A 20,757-nucleotide genomic window follows, 5' to 3' on the forward strand; every position below is an offset into this window, starting at 1 on the left:
TTTTATTATTGCTCATATAGGGGAAATGGCTCTAATGTTGGCCTATGGATCTAAGCGTGGGCCCCTCGCTAAAAATCTGCAATTTTTTCAATATTATCTAGATGAACGCGTCATTGGGACGGTACTGATAGATATTTTTGGCCGCTATTGAAAATTTAGTCGATTACTGAATTTATGTATGGACCCAAATTAGGGGCATTTAGGCCGACATTACATCCATTTCCCCTATACAAAACAATGCTAGGATTGCGAGAGACCCGATTGTAGCGATTTGGATGGGGAGAGTGAAATTGTCAACTCTCTGTTGTTAACATCTCTTCTCCACACTCATTGGGATATCCTTCTGTCGGACGGCTCGTATTTCGACCAATTGTATGATCAAGGCAAGGAGCTGCAAGGAGATTCTTTACCAGGGAGGTGGAGGCGTATAGGTGAATTTACCTATCGATCCACCAAACCTGTTTTTGGTCCTTCATACAGTGACATTTTGAGGACAATCAGAGGTTATTAAGCTTGATTAAATCAAACAGTGAGGAGCTTCCACTGCTATCGGACATAGTTTGCGTGCTAGAATGAGTGGTAGACAATTAACATACATGCATATCATACATTGTTGGTGTTTCTATTCAAACTATTTCAGGATTTTTGACCGTTTGTTCGTTTCGTTAGGCTATGCTTAGCTAATTATTGTTTTTTTTATACTATTCAAGCGTGTTATAACCATGGCGGCTCTTTTGGAGATAAATACCGTTTTCGAGCTTTGAAAGCTATGTTGAGATGATTTAGGGTTTTGTCGTTACGTTGTCACGTCAAAATGAGTTTCAGTACATTTCGTTGGTTTTAATGTTTCTATTGCAGGTAGAAGGTCATTTTGTGTTTAGTTTAGTTTCCGAATTTTCCGACTATTTTTCAGGGTTTTATCCTGAAAAATCCGGGAAAACCTGGAATTTAAAAATTCTTTTATCAAGCATATATTCAAGAATAGAAAATATTGAAGTCAGTTCCGTATCGAAAATAAGTTGTAATTTAAATTTTCCTTCCATTTCCGTATATTAGGGGAAATGAATGTAATGTCGGCCTAAATGCCCTTAATTTGGGTCCATATATAAATTCAGCAATCGACTAAATTTTCAATAGCGACAAAAAATACCAATTACGCGTTTATCTAGATAAAATTGATAAATAGCAGATTTTTTGCGATGGACCCGATCTTAGATCCATAGGCCAACATTAGAGCCATTTCCCCTATGTTTTTAATTAACCGAGCACTCGCGCTGTCGTACGTTGTACAACACATGTGGATTTGCTATTACCATTTTATTGCAAAATCACTTATCGCAGTCAAACCAACGTGTATTCCTCAAGAAATTTGTTTTAAAGCTTATGTTTATAGTAATAGCGCGGTAAAATAGAACATTGTAAATCGAATCCGCGTAAATGGAACACATAGTATGCGAAGTTTGACTTAACTGGTTCCAAGATGGAATATCTCCTGATCCTGACCAGATATGTAGGAGGTTTCTGTCTTCAGCAAAGTTGTTCAGTGGGTCAAATACTCTTGTTAGGTGCATAAAAGTTCAGAATTTTCTCACTACATTCGCTATTGTGCAAGTGCATTTCTTGACTATGCTACGGGAAAATGGCTCTAATGTTGGCCTATGGATCTAAAATTGGGCCCATCGCTAAAAAAATGCTATTTATTAATTTTATCTAGATGAACGTCTCATTGGGATGGTACTAATGGTATTTTTGGTCACTATTGCAAATTTAGTCGATTGCTGAATTTATTTATGAGCCTAAATTAGGAGCATTTAGGCCGATATTACATCCATTTCACCTATATCTTGGGATCCAGGCCTTATATAAGGCAACAGTCCTGGGCAACTTTGTTAAGTAGGTCTAGGACTTTCGATTGGGGGACATAAGTCCAAAATTTTCTCACTATGTGGCGCTAATAAATAAGTGATTTTCCTGAATATGCTATATTTATGGATCTTCCAGAGTATGCTATTTATGGATATAACGTTCTTGACCAACAGATCAAATTTGCCTAAGACAGAAACATTCTGTATGGCCTGGATCCCAGGATATTGCATATTCAGGAAATTCACACGCACACTTGCGCCATGCAGTGAGAAAATTCTTAACTTCTGTTCACCAATGAAAAGGTCTTGTTTTACCAATCAACTTTGTAGAAGACTGTAACCTTCTATATAGCCTGGATCCCAAGATATAGAAAAATAACTTGCACACTAGCACCATGTATTGCGAAAATTCTGAACATCTGTCCACCAAGCTTATGTCCTCGGCCTGCTGAACAAATTTGCCGAAGACTGTAACCTTGTATATGGCAAAGATTCTGAGATATAGTATATTCAGGAAATTCACTTACCCACCTATCACCACGTAGTGAGAAAATTCAGAACTTCTGTCCATCATTCATAAGTCCTTGATCTACTGTTTCCGAAAACGAAAACCTTCTATATGGCCAGGATCCCAAGATATAGCATGTTCAGTAAGTTTACTTACGCACTAGTACAGCGTAGTGAGAAAATTCTGGACTTTTGTCCACCAACCAGATATGGCAAACATCCCAAGGTATAGCATATTCAGGAAATTCACTTATATACTAGCGCCACGTAGTATCAACATTCTGATCTTCTCTCCACCTACCAAAAGTTCATGCCTAACTGAACAAATTTGCCCTGGACTGTAACCCTCTATATGACCTGGATCCCAAGATGTAGCATATTCAGGAAACCAACCAAACCAAAAGCCCTTGACCCACTGAACAAATTTGCCGAAGACTGTAACCTTCTATGTGGTCAGGATCAGGAGTTATTTCGAGGAGGAACGGACAGCCTCCTCGTGCTACAAAAGTTGGTGCGAGTACTGAAAGTTAAAAAAATAAATCTTCGATTATGTGTGTGATGGCCTTCTTTGAAACTTAACAAAGAAAAACAAACCAAAAATTATTCTTTAATGGACTGGTATCATGTTAGATTGTATTCCTCTTGTGAGGTTTCGGACAGTACATTTTCGCGTTTTTTGATCGCAACCCAGATAACAATTTGATGCTTAACAAGTGTTGTTTCAACGATTTTAATTCAGTCTTTGTTCAGCCGAAAGCTTAACAGCAATATACATTATAAGCTTTTCAAGACATTAAATAACAGTCTTTTCCAACCCTTGTTCAGCCTTCTTGTTTTATTTCAAAAAAATAATGGAAGACCGCTTCATATCTTATACTTTTTATAAGACTGCTTTAGCATGTTTGCTGGACTAATTGGATATACATATTTGTATTGTTATTATATGTCTAAAAATCACCTATAAATTTCGGGTTTCCAGTCACTGATGCACAAGCGTCAACTATACCTACTGGACCACATAAGCATATTTGTGGCAAAAGGTGTGATCATTAACTTGAAGCACGTCAAATTTCAGTTGATTAATAGCAACCGGAAGAGTATTTTACAGCACTGCAGAATTGTAAACAAAAAATTGTGACAGTTAAACATTCCTCTAATTTCAAGTGCAGTAAACACAATGTGAACTTAAGTGTATTTCGATGCTATTTTAGTGCTATAATTGTATTATATTTTTGAAATGCGGTATGAAAACTAAGTGTAATATAAAGTGGTGAACAGACAAAAACAGGAATAAAAATGTTATTCTTAAAAAGCTCCTCTTCCTTGTCTCTACTGCTGGCGCTGCTTGGGATTAGAAAGGTAGGCAGTGAAGTTAAGTTAAGTTTTCTTTATTAAGGAGGCTTTCAGTCTGGGGCTGGTTTGCCTCCGGCGTAGGTAGGCAGTGAATTCAGAATAACTAAAATGTCGGAAATGCAACAAGTGACAGTGACGACATTTAACAATGTTGTGCAATAAATTCATATCATTCTATCAGGCTATCAACATATTTGTAGCGCATTACTGATTTTTGGAGTAGTGTTAAGCTTGAATAAGTCTTGTTCAGTCTTTAGATCAGCTAATTTGCTGAAGTTGAATTATGCGGATACAATTCGCTTTATACACTACTAATCGACTATACATTCAGCCTGGTGTTAATCAGCTTTGTATACCTTAAATCAACCAATAATCAGCTTCTGTTCTTACAATTCAGCTTGAATTGTTACTTGGGATCGTTACAGTATATTTTTCACTGTTTCAAGGTTTTAGAACTCTTAAAATCCTTTTGAAGATGATCTTTACAATTTCCATTCAGCATCAGCAATCGGAATTCAATAGGTTGTAGTTGCGAACAAGTTGAATTGGGTCACTATTGGCGAAAATCTTAATCTCTTTTTTTTCATTTTTCAGCAAGAATGACGTTTAGAGTTGATGTCAAATTAGGCCAATTGTTGTATTCTCTTCACAACCTTTTCCATGCATGGTCAAGCTACTTAGATCATGAAAAAAACTTCAAAAAATATTTTACGATGCGTTCAAAAAGTGCGAAAACCCTGTTTTGTCACACTTTCCAGAATTTATAAAAAGACGAAAATCTAAGATCATAGAAGTACCCAAAAGAATTGTTTTTTATTCATTTTTGAGGATTTAACTTCTTAAGAAGGCAGAGAACCGTCGTAGAAATTTTATAATATTTCATAATACAACCAACTTTATCTTCCTCGTGGATTTATCTTCAGTTACATCATAAATTCTGTAACCTTTTCCAAAGTTTACAAGCTGAAATTTAATGCTTGGTGATAGTTTGGAAATTACACCTGAAATATTGTGAGTAAATGTAAATTTTAACACAAGAGAATGATTGAATTATATAAACTATAATTATTCAAAATATTTGAAATCATTTTTTGCCTTTTAAATTAAAAAAAATATTAATTTTCTGGCAGCCTGTGTTGAGTTGAGTTGTCACGCAAATTTCCGAAAAAAAAAATATAAATCGAAAAACTTGTAGCACGGCAAAAAGAGTCGATGGTAGACTTCGAAATTTGAACATAGCTAGCGTAGGGATTGTAGGGGGGATTTCACTGCTCACATCTCTACGAAATTGGTCTAGGTAGCCAAGACCAATACCATTACAGCGGCTACTCCACTACGAAAGGCCCAATTCACCCTGAACGTGATCCGGTATATGTGACCTGGTGAGATATCGTACGATCCCTTTTGTAAGCATGGGACCAGGAATGCTATATAAGATCGTCCGGCCCACAGGGACGGTCTCTTATACCTGGAATAGCGAGAAGATCAAGTCGGTGAATATTTGGCAAGCGTGAATTAAGTGAAATTGTGCTGACAAAGTCTAAACTTCGTTTTCAAATTCACGTGTTTAAAGTTAATAAGATTCGCTTTAGCAAATAGTGGTTTGGTTCACAAACAGTTATTACGGCTAGCGTGACTTGTAAGGCCACCACGTGGCCCTGGTCCTCCTTATCGTCAACGTTGAGGCCAGTAGTAGAGTGAGAGGTCGCAAACCGGTCGAGACGTTAGAAACATAGACTATCCGTGAAGTTAGCCGACCGGAATTGCAAGGTGTCGCAAGGTGTGAACTAACCGAAATAATTCCTCTTGAAGAAAGTGTGCACACGAACGCTATCCAGGTTTGTCCGTCAACAAACGGCCATCCACCGTGAAGATCCCCTCCGACCGAAGTCGGAACCGGAAGCAGTAGTAGCAGGAGTTTCCCCAAGCTCAGCACAGCAGACGTCGAGAACCGGTGCGGTGCAGCCTCCGACGGTACCGTGGTGACGGTATCACAACCAGCAGCAAGAGCAGCAACGAGTACAGTGAGTCCGTTCTTATTTTTTTTATTCTCGAAGTAAATTTCCAATAAATTTTGGAGTTAAATATTTGAATAAACCGTTAGTTAGTTTGCTTTTCGTAAATTTTTGCTTTGAATACTTTTCTTGTGTGCACCGAAAATTGATTTCAGCTTGGTTCGCTTTCGGCAGCAAAAGGGACAGGTGAGTTTCCACTAGTGCGTTTGGTCGATCCTGAGAATTATTAAAGAGGTGAGTTAGCTCGGCTGGCTAGTGAAGACTTCCGCGCCAAATACGGTGGGAAGTCTTCATTAGTTACAATTCTTAGACTACAGATTTCAAACTAAGACTATTTTAACTAAATCTTGGAGAAACTTTCAAGATCCTGGAACGAAATTAAACATTCAGGACTACGGACATAGAATAAATTCCAAGAACCCAGATTTCAAACCAATTAAGGGCTTTGCAAAAGTTTCAAAGCTTATGAACTTTAATTATTTCAGAGGAAACTAGGATCAATTTTTAGGAATGTGAAATCTGAGGATTGCTTTCGAATTAGTTCTGAGGAACTCCAGACTCGAGGTGGAACGTAGGGCCAATTCCATTGTTGTTCTGAGTAGAATTCCAAAGGAATCCCGATTAGGATTCAAAGTAAAATTACAAGAGAATTCTGTGGAGCATTGCATGGCAATTCCACAGAAAATTTGGACTAAAATAGCAAAGTAACGATGAGGTGAGGAAAATTTTCTTGTAAGTACATTCTGAGCATTCCGAGCACGATTTCAAAGAAGATTTGAGGAAAGTTACAATGAAATTTTCAAAGAAGTTTTGAGGTAAATTTCAAAGGAATACTGTGCAGTATTTAAAGATTATTCCTGTAATCATCTCTAGAGAACTCAAAGAAGAGATCCTAGGGAGTTATGAGGACCATTTCAAGAAATTCACGCCCAAGCCACTTTCGTCCTACGGAGAATGTGCGATTTTCGAGGAGTAACCCAAGGATTATTCTCACACTTTTTAAAAACAAGATGTTAGGGATGTTCCAATGATCATTCTAGTGATATTGAAGACATAATTTACGTTGTCAATTTCTGTTAAGATGTGATAAAAGAATTTTTTTTATGTATAAATATGTCGCCTAATGATTTAATTTTTTTTTCAAAAACCTGGAAATTTTCCGTTGAAGTTCTGGAATTTCCTGGAAAACTCAACGAATTTTATTTTGAAAAATGAGTAGACACCCTGTCTTGGCGTCTTAAAGATTTTTAGCAAGCTCCACACTTTTTTAAATGTTTTGGATATTTTTGTATTTTGTGGGTTTTTTTTATTATCTGTCTTCAATATTAGTGGGTCGCGAGTTAATGTAATTTTGTAAAGTGGGTTAAAGTCAACAAAAAATTGAAAACCACTGATTATTCGGATAAGATAGAAGATAGAAGATCGTTGTTAATCTATTTTTTTTTCAAATATTTTCAATTGATTTTTAGAATGAGTAGTATTGAGCAGGAGGAAGGAAGTGCCTGTTTGTTAATTACTTTATTTGTACAGGCTCAATCGAATAAATTTTACAGAGCCAAGTTATCATTTTCTTTATACATTATAAATGTCTTAAATCTAAAATTATAGGATTTGACCGATTACTCGCGGTCTTCTCGAGGTTAATGGATGACAATTGTTTGGATCGGGAGAGGGAAAAGGAGATTTGGAATATGATTTATGAATCAAAAATTTCACTTTTCTGAAACATGTACTTAATCCTACCCAAGTAACATTGAAAGTTTTATTATGGTTTAAAAGCATGCTACAAGTCCAAATCATGGCCTACAGAACCCTCATAAAACCAAAATTGTTACTTGGGTATCGACATTATATCAACTCTGTAACTATACAATTATTACAGAAACAAATATACAAAAAAAAAACACACACACACACAAAATACAAACTAAACATAAGGTTAATCAAACTTACAATTTATGGTTAATATTCCCAAAGAAAACATATACTCCAGATCGTGTCTAGCCAAAACATCCCGAACTGGGACATTAGGTTGTCTACCTCGAGCCCGAAGGGAATCGTACAACTCGGATCGGACTCCACGGTGCTCAGCACATGACCAAATAATGTGATCTGCTTCCTGGTAACCTTGTCCACATTCACAGAGATTACTGTCCCCTAGCCCAACTCGGAACAAGTGGGCGCTTAGCGAATAGTGATTGGACATGAGGTGAGACATCACACGAATGAAGTCTCGACCCAACGGCCACCTCCAACCCTTTAAACCAAGGATACTTCGACATCTTAGGGCCGATCGAATATAGCCATCGTCCCAAACTCCCTTCACTCCATTTATTTTGCCAGAGTCTGGCGAGTGACTGTTGTCAGTGTTGACGATAAATGAAGAAAAATTCGTCGTAGGCGATTTGTCGATCGTAAATATCGCCTTCCATAGGGCCCACCTTTGCAAGTGAGTTCGCCTTCTCATTGCCCGGAATCGAGCAATGAAATGGGACCCATATACAGGTGATGACAAAAGATCTTAAAGATAAAGCACTTAGAAGCTCTCGTATTTTCATGAGAAAATACGAGGAAACGGCCTCAAGGAAGTGCCTGTGTCATGGTGAACATTTGACTTCGAGATTCACTCGCTAGGTAGAGTTGGTTTTAACGATTTTCGCAGAATCTATTCCTTGTGATTTTGACTAAGCAGAAGGTTTCTGTTTTCAGCAAAGTTGTTAGAATGAGAGACAAGTTTTTGACGGTTACCATGTTGGTTCATAATTAATTCACATGGTTGCTCTACATATAGTATAGTGAGCAAAGACATCCTGTTTTACATTCTATTTCGTTATCCCGTTCATGTAGAATAGGGTGCTTCATTCTGAAAAAAGTGATGAATTTCTGATGGGCCACCCTCCAGTTCGATTCATAGCCCCAAAATATGAACCTGTGCAAAAATTGGTAAAGATTGATGAAGGTTTAGAGGTCGCGCCAATGATTTGAAATTTGTACTATGGAAGAATTTAAAAAATCGCTTATATCGCTATAACTTTGCTTCTACTTGTCCAAATGTCGAAAAAATTTAGTATGTTATTGCTATGGCAATAAACAAAAAGCCTACAGTTGCTACGCTCAGTTTTGCAGCGTATCAAGAATTATAAAAATGTGAAAAAATGGCAAAATAGGGTAAATTGACAGATGAATATGTACAAGGCAACAACGCCAATTTCATCGCAACAACAACAGGCTTGTTGATCATTGTCATGACAACCACATATTTTTTTTTTCAACGTTTGGACAACTACAACCAAAGTTAGAGCAATGTAAACGAAAATCAATAATTTCCCATACTAATTCACCAAAATCTCCATACAAAATCCAAATCATTGGCGCGACCTCTAAACCTTCATCAATCTTTACCATTTTTTGCACAGGTTCATATTTTGGGGCTATGAATCGAACTGGAGGGTGGCCTATCAAAAATTCATCACTTTTTTCAAAATGAAACACCCTAATGTAGAACTGTCCCGCCTTGAGTTGTTCAGTAGAGTGAGATCTACCAAATGACTGTTAGTTTAGTTCAAAACTGACAAAGTAGATGGCACTGATAAGCATACATATTGTTCAGTTGGGTGAGACCTCTCAGCTGGCGATTAGTTTGCTAGGTGGCGCTAGTGAGCACAACTATACTTCTGTTCATATCATATGATCCTAAGCTTATATAAAATCCCCGTTTTCGTCAAAGTTGTTTAATTGCGTAACCCCTTTCTGATGGCGGTAACAGTAGTTCAAATTTGGTTCACTTGGTGGCTCTTATGAGAAAAGTGTCAGTCCTGTTTTATAAATGGCCATATGTAAGTTTTTCTAGGTTCTAGCTATTCCCGTCCAAGGTCTAAGTCTAAAAATCTAAGTCCGTGTCTTTTGACTGTTTTCGGCAACCAAAATTTAAACGTTAATTTCACTGTATTTTCTCTTAAAAACACATCTCTAAATGTATTTACACGATTTCTTAGTCTTTCATCTTTAATCTGATTACATTTTTACGACTGAGCAATCCTGTTATGCCAGATTTGTCTTTAAATTAAATATACGCATTACAAAATGATTTCGAGTTGCCGATAGCACTAGTTTACAGTATATTTGAACTTTGTACGCAGGTGGTCATTTCCCATGTAAAATCGTGTGCTGAATCAAAAAATGTAGTCCAAAACTCTCAGTAGGATAGTTTTCTAGATAAAGCTAAAAAATGAAATTTCACTCAAAAAAAAATTGTTTACTAAAATACAAATATCTCCGGCTGTAATAAAGCAATATAATTTATTTTGACATAATTTTGACGTAGGACTACGTCTGTGTGTAAGTCACTTCTATATGGGGGTACACTTTGTGAAAACCGAAAATGGAACATGTAACAATATTATGAAAGATTTTGAACGTTAATACATCAGCGGCTCCTGATCCAATTTCAATAATTTTATTACCATTCGATCATAAATATTTCTACGCATCTGTTCAATTTGAGACTTTACCATTTTTCTTAATGTCACTATTGGAAATTGCACGGATGTGCAACTGTTGCTATGATAATTAAAATTATCACCGATTGCCTGTTATAAGCGATTTCCCTAACACAGATTTCAAAGTTGAATTCCATCCAGTCTCACCAAACGGTGTTTATTCAATCACCGCGTGGTGAGTGGTGGCGTTCTCCAGTACACAACGAAAGCCTGCCTGCAAGCAGCGAGCTGCAGCCAACATGAGCATCCATAGAAGGAGGAAGAAGCCGCACTGCTATTGATCGGAATCAGTAGCTCTTCGTGAGTCGCTGTAGGCCATCTATGTCAAGGGCGTCATGCTAAAGAGTACAAACAGAGAGAACCCCGCTATAATCCCTATTCCTGCACGAAACACAAGCTCCTGCTGCAGTTAACAAATAAGATTTATTATATTAGACCACGTCGTCCTACGTCACCATTGCGTACAACCCCAAAGTGCTGTCCCTTGTAGTTTTTTAGTTAGATTAGTGGTATTGTTGGCATAACCGCTACAAAAATAAAATTATTGAACTTGCTTAAAAACTTCTCTAAAATCAAATTTTTCTTGGAAATATCCATAAAATTAAAAAAAAAAATTTACAAACTATTAATTTATAACAATACCACTAATCTAACTAAAAACGATTTCTAATCGATCGATAGCAAATTTTTTCATCTTTAATTTGGCGTCAAAATAATTGATATAGCTTTATTACAATCGGAGATATTTGTATTTTAGAAAACAAACTTTTTTTAAAGTGAATTATCGTTTTTTAGCTGTATCTAGAAAACTATCCTACTGAGATATGTTTGACTACATTTTTGGATTCAACGCAAGATTTTACATAAGGACAGAAGCACGGACGCTGCTTAGATTCACGAGAATACGTAAAGTTCCCTAGTTAAAATTACAAAATATTAAAGACGCATTCAAATCTCATGTCCGGTAAAACCAACTCTCGATAGCCCACTCATATCACAGCTAAGAAAATGTCACCTCAGATCCTTCAATACCGAACGTACCCGGTAGCTAGGTGAGCTCAGATAACCTCAATTCACGCAAGTGCATCATCAATAGTTCCCGCTCTAGGCTTCTTTGGTGCATTCGACATCCTATACCATATTGTATTTGTGCTATTCTTCCGTTTGAACACGTTTCCATGTCGATTCACCTGCTGGTTGAGTCAACCCAGGTTGAGTGAGAGCATCTCCACCCACCCACCTACACCTTTCCAAGAAGTCATTCTCTCGATTCGTGATATTACCATTCACCATCAAAAGCACACACACACACACACACACATACACAGGGGAGGGCAAAATCATCATCACCATGGCAGAAACTTTCTGGATCTGGGTTTGGTTGCGGTCTTATTGAGTTAACTCCGCACCTTTTCCAGTGCGATGACGTCGAAGCTCATGAATCATCACAGTCACGTAACGATGATCGAGGGCGAGGATGATGACGATGAAACCCGGGATAACAGCGGGTGTATAATCCTCCTATGGTTGTTTCGAGCAAATATATAGGTCAAAGTTGAAAGTTAAACGTCTCCTCTTTCGATGCCATCGTACGGTGCTACCGTAACAATGGAAATGTGACTCCGGGAGAACAAACCAGATGCATTGAACCATCAAAGGGGGCAAGGGTTAACTTCTAGCCAAAGCAAGGCTTCACCGCGTTGGGTCGGTTTTATTTATAGAAGCCAACGAGCTCTTTATCTCTCACGAGCTGTGCTCATCATTAAGGGTGCGAAGAAATCCCTGCTCGACTGCAGGCTTGCGCTTGCAGGTTCATCAAGGGATGCATAATCGCATTCTCTCGCTGCAGTGACTTAATTACGTCCGTTTGAAACGGTGAGTGGGCGACCGAGAGGAAGCGCTCATTAATTCTCGTAATGCTTGGGCACTTCGTGGCAGACGTTCTCGACTAAAATGAAACATTGTTATCACTATCGATTATCTACGGTAAGCAGTTGAGTTTGTTTGTTATTAAAACTGAAATTGTAACATAAATGTAATTTTTATATCTGCCTTCGTGGCGCAACTGGTTAGCGCGTTCGGCTGTTAACCGAAAGGTTGGTGGTTCGAGTCCACCCGGGGGCGGTAATTCTTTTTAGCCAATTTTCACAACTCCAGAATCCAGGTCAAACCCACCATAAACTCTCCAACCCTGTCGTCGGTCATAACACCGCGTAAGTTACGCGTCCCGAGGGCCTTCAGCCTCCCGAAAATTCCCAGCCATGAAATTGTACTACCAATTCGGGGTCGATAAATCAGTTAACTTTATTGCGCCGCCGCTGCAAATTTCGGAACAAAAGTGTGAAAAAAATATGTCCCATGTCAACTAATTTTACGAGTTCATCCTTCTTCGTCGATGGCCCACATTTCACCCAATTTCCCAAGTAAATAAATTCCAATAAATGTCTTCTGCTGCCGTCGCAATCGAAGCTCAATAAAATTACACGGTTATCAATTTCCGCAGAGCCAACCGCCCAAAATGGAGATCTCTTTGAAGGCTTGAGATGATAAACCAATCTAGGCTCCGTGCAATGCTATCGAATCGAGGGCAGTGGAAACGAAGAAGAAACTGAACCCCGGATCGAAGTTCAATAACTGGATATGAACATGCGTGAAATTAATTTCGGGGATTTACAACATTGCGACGGACGGGGTTTGACAGATTCGGGTATGTCGCAAAGTGTGGTTGGTAGCTAATGCGAGGCGCTCTTGAGAAAGAGATCTGGGCAATAGTGAGACTTAGAATTAACCCTTTTGCTTGAGGTTGAGAGCTATTTGGGCGTGCAAGCATGGGAAAGTGCTGCAAATTTGCGTTAGCCGAATTTGGTTGCACAAGAGAAATACATTTCATTGAAAATTACAATTTTGCATGCTGAATTTAAATGTGACTAATATTAGATATTTTTTTCTCGTTTCAGGTAAATACGCAGGATGTTCATATCAACGTAATGAGCCATAAATTCCTTTGCCAAAAAATATAGAGGTAATCGGATAAATTATGAGTCTGCAGTCTTTCGGAAAATTCAAACTAGATCGAAATTGTAATTTTGCAGGACTGTTCAAGTTACTGTTTGTTTAAAAAAAAAATATTTCTGTAGATGAATTTGAATCAAAAGCCTTCTTCTTTTGTTCTCTATAAATAAAAAATTAATTGATGTTTGTACAACGGGAACGGATTATCAAATTTTCCGGGTCAGCTAGTAATCTTATAATTTAATCAATTATCAGAAGCATTTTAATTTTGATCTGTTTTATTTTGGATTTACTGTTGTTACTATTTTGGAAATAGTATAATTTTGGAGATGATTGTGTCAAATTTAGCTTCTGAAAGCTAAAAAAAAGTTTATTTTGACGTAGGACTACGTCTGTGATTTCTATACCGAAAATGGAACATGTAACAACATTATGAAAGATTTTGAACGTTAATACCTCAGCTGCCCCTGGATCAATTTCAATAACTTTATCACCAATGGATCAGAAATATTTCTACGCTTCTGTTAAATGAAAGACTTTCTCTTTTTTTTTTCTTCAAAATGTCACTATTGAAAATTGCACAAATGTGCAATTGTTGCTATGATAATTAAAATTATCTTCGCCTCTGGCTGAAAGTGTCGCTAATAAAGATAACCTAACTTAACCTAAAATTATCTCCGATTGCCTGTGAAAAGCGATTTCCCTGACACAGATTTCAAACCTGAATTTCATCCGAAAGTTAAAGTTCGCCCACGCAAATCAACTTCACCATCAGGTAGGGTAAGACTTCCCCTACCCGACGGTAATTTTGGTTTGCGTGAGCGTGGCTTAAATTCCTAAAAATCATCCAGAGAAGTCATTGTTTATAAAAGCTGTTACGCCTAATTCCAGCTCTATCTAGATATGTTTAAATCCAACATACCATGTTCTTGAAGGCGGTTCTGTTAAAATTAAGACTTTATCATTTTTCAAAATGTCACTATTGAAAATTGCACGAATGTGCATCTGTTACTATGAAAATTAAAATAATCACCAATTGCCTGCGAAAAGCGATTTCCCTAACACAGATTTCAAAGTAGAATTCCATCCGGTCTCACCAAACGGTGTTTATTCAATCACCGTGTGGTGAGTGGTGGTGTTCTCCAGTACACAACGAAAGGCTGCCTGCAAGTAGCAAGTTGCAGCTCACATGAGCATCCGTAGAAGGAGGAGGAAGCCGCACCGCTATTGATCGGAATCAGAAGCTCTTCGTGAGTCGCTGTAGGCAGGGTTTTGACTAAACAAATGTTTTAAGAAATTATGGAATAATAGGATATTATGAAAATATTTTTAATATGTAAACAACAAGAAAAGATTGTTAAGTTTGTGTTTGACACATAATACCTGCCAATTTTGCTACATGAGAGTCGCAATAAGCGATTTTGTAATTTATCTCACCCACTCTTCGCTCTTCACTCTTCGCGAAGAGGCGATCAGAAAAACGCTCATTGTGACTCTGTCAAAGCTAAATTTGCAGATTAGATGTGTGAAACACAAACTTTACAATCTTTTCTTATTACTTAGACATACAAAATATCATCATAATATCCTATTATTCCATAATTTAATAAAACATTTTTTTAGTCAAAATGAATGGAAGGCACCCTGGCTGTAGGTCATCTATGTCAAGCGCGTCATACTAAAGAGTACAAACAGAGAGAACCCCGCTCAAATTCCTATTCCTACACAAAACACAAGCTCCTACTGCAGCTAAAAAATAAGCTTTATTATATAAGAGCACGTAGTCCTACGTCACCATTACGTACAACCCCATAAGGTTGTCCCTTGTAGTTTTCTAAACCCATTTTTATACAGTTTAAAAAAACTCTTGCTTTCACATAAACTGTAGTCTTAAGTCAATCCCTTAAATAGACGAACCAGCAAATGGCTGAAAGTCTATATTATAAAGAAAAAAAAGTCAACCCCAAGAAGCATTAAAGATTTAATGTACATCACACAGTTCCTAATACTTTAGAAGCTCCTTGAAGTTATGTGAAGTTATGACATTCTCGAAGTGACACCAATTTTCAAGACTGGCAGTAAGACAGACAATATCGGTCTTATCAATATTGAGCAAAGTATGGGAAAAACTGCATGAATGTAGACTATCAGACTTCCTCCACGAACACAAGGTATTGTACAACTACCAACACGGTTTCCGCACTGGATCGAGCACACTAACAGCTACAAGTAAACTTGATGATGACATGTATAATGCGATGGACTCCCAAAAATTGGTTGGGGTATTTTTTCTAGACCTGAAAACAGCATTCGATACTATCGATCATCAAATACTGGCTCAGAAACTGAACATTTGTTGTTTGATACGAAGCTACTTAAGTGCAAGAACTCAGTTTGCTTGGGTAGATGGCGTTTCAAGCTCACGGAAACCATTAACAGTAGGTGTTCCACAGGGCAGTAATGTGGGTCCCTTACTGTTCTTGATATTCATAAACGATCTTGCAAAGATGGAATTGTATGGAAAGCTGCGGTTATTAGCTGATGACACGTCATTGTCATATGAAGACTGAGATCCGGTATCCGGAGACGAATCAGCCCAGGGCTGAAAGTCTCCTTAGTAAAGATATAAAAAAGAGACCCGGAACAAATCATTCGTCAAATGGCAGAAAAATGCAAGAGTTCTTCACCGAGAAGGTCTCTAAATTTATCGAAGAGTCAATCGGGTTCAAAAAACCTCGTCTGTATTCTACTGTGGATCTGTATAGCAATGCAACTGCGTCCATATTACCGATAGCAGCACTACGTGAAATACAGTGTCTATGTTAAATTCACAACCTGTTGCATAATCCGCGGGCTCATCACAATCAAACCCTCCATCAACCGTTCATAGGTCAGCTTAGGAATCCTGAAAAATTCGTCATTAGTCGTCCAAATACGGAAGTAGGCAAGGAATCTTTAGCCCACTATAGTAAAACATGCTTCAACTCTCGACCATCTGATCTGAAAGCTGAACTATTCGAAAATTGAAAGATTAATTAAAGTTACGAGTTCGGTGCTGGATATCAGATTACTTACTTTAGCATTTTTGCATGTTTTATCGCTTTTGGGGTCATCGTTCCACGCTTTCTGGCTCCTAAACTAGCAACATGGTCTGGTAGAAATGCCAGTTATTTTGTCAGGTAATCAATAATGGTATACTGGAGATACTACGCCTCTATTGATCTTCAAGTTCCGGTCGCACTGTTCATCGTTCCTATCACTCCACTATGGTTGCTGGATTCATGTTGTCCGGCTCAAAACGAGCTGCAAGAATTCGCACCATCTACGGTCTCATCGCTGCCACATCATTGAACAGCTTGTCCATAATACGGGTTCCGGCTACACTCTTCAGCATATGGTTCTAGTTCCAGGCTCGCTGGCTCACATATGTAGTAGCTTCAAATTCTGGCAGAAATACCAGTTATTTTGTCAGGTAACAAATACCGGTAGATGTCTGGCCGAAGCCAGAGATACTACGCTCTTAATGAATTTCAATGTTTTTCGGGTTCACTGGTCAACATTCTGGGGGTTGTTACACTGGTGAACATTCTAACCGCTCCACATAGTTCAGAATCTATGCTCTCCAGCTCCAAACGAGGTGCATGAATTCGCAATATCCACGGCCTCATCGCTGTCACCATCTATGAACACCTTGTCCTGTATTCGGGTTCTGACTGAAAACACGGTTTTTCTACGGCTCTACATGGTTCTGTGTCCATGCTCAACGGCTCTAAAACTAGGTCTGGTAGAAATGCCACTTATTTTATTAGGTAACGAATACTGGTATATGTCTGGTCCGAAGCCAGAGATACTAGGCCCCTAATGAACTTCCACAATGCTCGAGTCCCGGTCGCACTGTTCATTCCTCCATACGGTTTCTGGATCCATGTTCTCTGGCTACCAATTCCGGTAGAAATGCCAATTATTTTGTCAGCAAGTATTCGCGATATCATCACTGCCACATCATTGAACAGCTTGTCCATCATCGGCTACACTCTTCAGCATATGATTCTAGTTCCAGGATCGCCGCCTCACAAACCAGCTTCAAATTCTGGCAGAAATGCCAGTTATTTTGTCAGGTAACAAATACTGGTAAATGTCTGGTCGAAGCCAGAGATACTAGGCCCTTAATGAACTTCCACAATGCTCGAGTCCCGGTCGCACTGTTCATCATTCCTACCTCTCCATACGGTTTCTGGATCCATGTTCTCTGGCTACCAATTCCGGTAGAAATGCCAATTATTTTGTCAGCAAGAATTCGCATATTCTACGATATCTGGTTTCCGGTTTCCGGTTGAAATGCCAGTTATTTGGTCAGGTAACAAATATTGGTATATGTCTGGCGGAAGCCAGAGATACTACGATCCTAATGATCTTCCACGTTTTTCGGGTTCCGGTTATACTGGTCAACATTCCTACCGGTCTGGATCCATGCTCTCCGGTTCCAAACGAGCTACAAGAATTCGCAACATCCACGGGCCTTATCGCTGTCGATAACAATAAACACTGTTCCAGTTATGTTGCAAATAAGTAGCAAATCCGTAGTTTGAACAATCATAGAATTGATTGAGTATGTGAGTGCTTTAAACGTGACAAGTGGTCTTCCATTTCCTATGAATGCATTGTGATTTCTCCGCTTTTGCCAATGTTGTCCCTTTGGATTTGTATTTTACAACATCACAGTGACATATTTGAGCCATGATACATACTAGATGGTTGCAACAAACCTTTACAGCATACTTGGCATGCACAGTTGTATACACCAACTGCTCATTTGTTAATAACTTTTCACTCAGTTGTTGAAATTTGTTTTTCTTTAAAGTAATTGATAGTATAGAAGATTTGCAAAGAGTAGGTAAATATTAACATTTGTATCAACAACAATGAATTTTTACGCTTAAAGTCCGAGATGTGCAGCGAGCATTTCTCACTTCGAAATTAAAATTGACTTTTTTTTGTATCTATAACAAGCTTAAACTCTATTCTATCTACTGCTTCAAAAAGAACTATGTTTCGTTAACTAAGTGCAAAGTTATTAGCAAATGAGCAGTTCGTGACCAAAACTGTGTATGGCAAGCATGCTTTACAGTGACAACTTGATTCAGCTGGTTGCAAAAAGAAGTTTGAAAACTTATAGTTTCACACGCTCAATTGGAACAAGATTTTATTAGGTTCTTCAACACATCTTGGTTCGTTAACTTTTTAGCAACATATCTAAACAGTTGCTCAATAGGTACGTAAAACATATAATTCACACTCTGTTGCACCAAAGTTTAAAGAAACATAATTTTTTATGGAACTCGCATTCAACAAGCACAACACAAGTTAGATTTGTTGCTCAAGTGTTTCATACAATATCACGTAGCATACAACTCCGTACCAATTTGAGTGCAACATGTTTGCTCCTTTCATTTGATGCATTATTTGACAGGTCATCCAAGCAGTACATTGAAACAGTTGAGTTTCATAATTGGGACCTAAAGTAAATCATGCAACAAACTTGTAACTGTTTCGTATCAAGATGTATTTATTGTACAATTTAAGGGATTTCTGGGCAACTTAAATTAAAAAAAAAATTAATAATTTAGATGTTTTCTGGGTTGCTTGGGAAACTTTTGTGTTGCTTAATTTTTGAGATATGGGACTTAGAAAATTCGAATCGATCAGACTCGAGCTTATGTTGGATAACTGCCTGACCGTTTTGATTCCGACCTCCACACGACCTTCACCCCTTCCTTATCGTCCTTTCCTTTAGATGATCCATTTCTTCTTCCTTGGATATGGAGGCGAACCAGCCCAAGGCTGAAAGCCTCCTTAATAAAGCTAAATAATAATAATTCTTCCTTGGATGCAATTAACACTCATCACGTTCGACACAATACACCAAATTTATTTTTTGTTAACTACACTACACATTTTATTTTTCAACTATACATTTATTCCTTATTCACCCCAGCAGGCCTGGGTTCAATCCCAGTCGGCGCCGTCGGGATGTTCTGAGGCATAACATCTCTGATCACGCCTTCCTTCGGATGGGAAGTAAAGCCGTTGGTCCCCGGTTCATGAGTTGATGGGTCGATAGGTAGGGTCCAGGTGTGGCAGCTGCCTTCCTGGTACGTCGGTAGCATGCTCAGCACGGAAAACAAGATCGACGGAAAAACAAACCAAAGGAAAAAAAAAATTCCTTAAAGCTAACATAGAACTCTTATATTTTTAACAAGCGTTCGTCTGACTGCCCGCGTAGTAGTAGTAGAATTCCGGGAGCTCGTGTTGGCTTGAACCGGTCCACTGCCACGACCGTAGTAACCATAGTAGCGCACAACCGTTGAGTGAAATGGCTCGCGGAGTCCCTGAAATGCGGCGAGTGTGGTTGCTGTTGACTGCATCCGTTGATACTTCTAATTTTAACTCGCAGACATCCTTACTCACCCTGAAGTGTCGTAAGACTTCTGAAAATAAAGAAAAAACAACCTCTCTCGATGCACTGGATGGAATCTATCGAACTCATCTCTAATCTTCCTTGTCTTGCATTGACAATAAACATAATTTTATTACTGGTCGCTTCAATGAACTGGTTGACGTTCGCACTGTAGTGACTCTAGTGACTCCATCCTCGCCTGGGTGTAGCTCCTGGATCCGGCCCATCTTCCATTGTGTAGGTGGTTGATTTGGATCCACGATGACAACAAGTTTTCCGATTTGCATCTCTACTGCTGGCTTCCAATTTTTTGATCGAGCTGGAAGCTGTGCGAGGTGACGCCATCGTTTCCAGACATCCTGTAGTTGTCGCTGAACGAGCTGAAATTGTGTTAGTCGGCTCAACTTAATGTTACCGGGATCTGGTTCTGGCAGAGCGTGAAGTGGGCCATCAACAATGAAGTGCGCCGGCTTTAGTGGCTCTACATCCAAAGGATCATCGGAACAGCCATCAATGGTCTCGAATTGAGGCATCCTTCCACCTGAATTAACAAGGTGATGAAATTTTCGTGCGCCACTGAATTGCCACCAAGAACTCTTAGAAGATGAAATTTCGCTGACCGTACCGCTGCCTCCCACAGCCCGCCGAAGTGTGGTGCACTTGGAGGGTTGAAATGACAATATATTCCGTCATTAGCGCATTCCTTGCAAACCGTCTCACGGTGTGTTATCCCTAGTAGCAATTTTGGTTTTTTGAAGGTTTTGTACTTACTTACTTAAGGGTCCTGTGCACCACCAGCGGTGCAAAGGGCCAACGTGAAAGACTTCCATCCTGGGCGGCTGCTCGCTTTTGCCTTGACCTGGGCCCAGGTCAGATTTCTATCGACTTGCTTAATTTCCTTATTGAGGCTCCGCCGCCATGAGCCCCTGGGTCTGCCTCTGCTGCGATGTCCTGCTGGATTCCAATCCAACGCTTGCTTGCAGATTTCGTTTCCGCCCCGTCGAAGTGTGTGGCCGACCCACCTCCACTTTCGCTCTCGAATTTCTGTT

General features: G+C 38.8%; 1 protein-coding gene and 1 non-coding gene across 2 annotated transcripts in view; both read left to right on the forward strand.

Moving 5' to 3' along the window:
* The window catches only part of CenG1A (Centaurin-gamma-1A), a 462,307-nt gene that overhangs the window by 297,688 nt on the left and 143,862 nt on the right, over nt 1–20,757 (forward strand). The gene's annotated exons all lie outside the window — the stretch shown is intronic.
* Nucleotides 12,290–12,363, forward strand: TRNAN-GUU (transfer RNA asparagine (anticodon GUU)). The gene has a single exon. It is a non-coding gene; the product is annotated as a tRNA-Asn (tRNA).

The sequence above is a fragment of the Ochlerotatus camptorhynchus genome, unplaced genomic scaffold (genome assembly GCF_037179485.1).
Source record: "Ochlerotatus camptorhynchus isolate MF236.1 unplaced genomic scaffold, CSIRO-AGI_Acam_v1.1 ptg000017l, whole genome shotgun sequence".
Taxonomy (NCBI): domain Eukaryota; kingdom Metazoa; phylum Arthropoda; class Insecta; order Diptera; family Culicidae; genus Ochlerotatus; species Ochlerotatus camptorhynchus.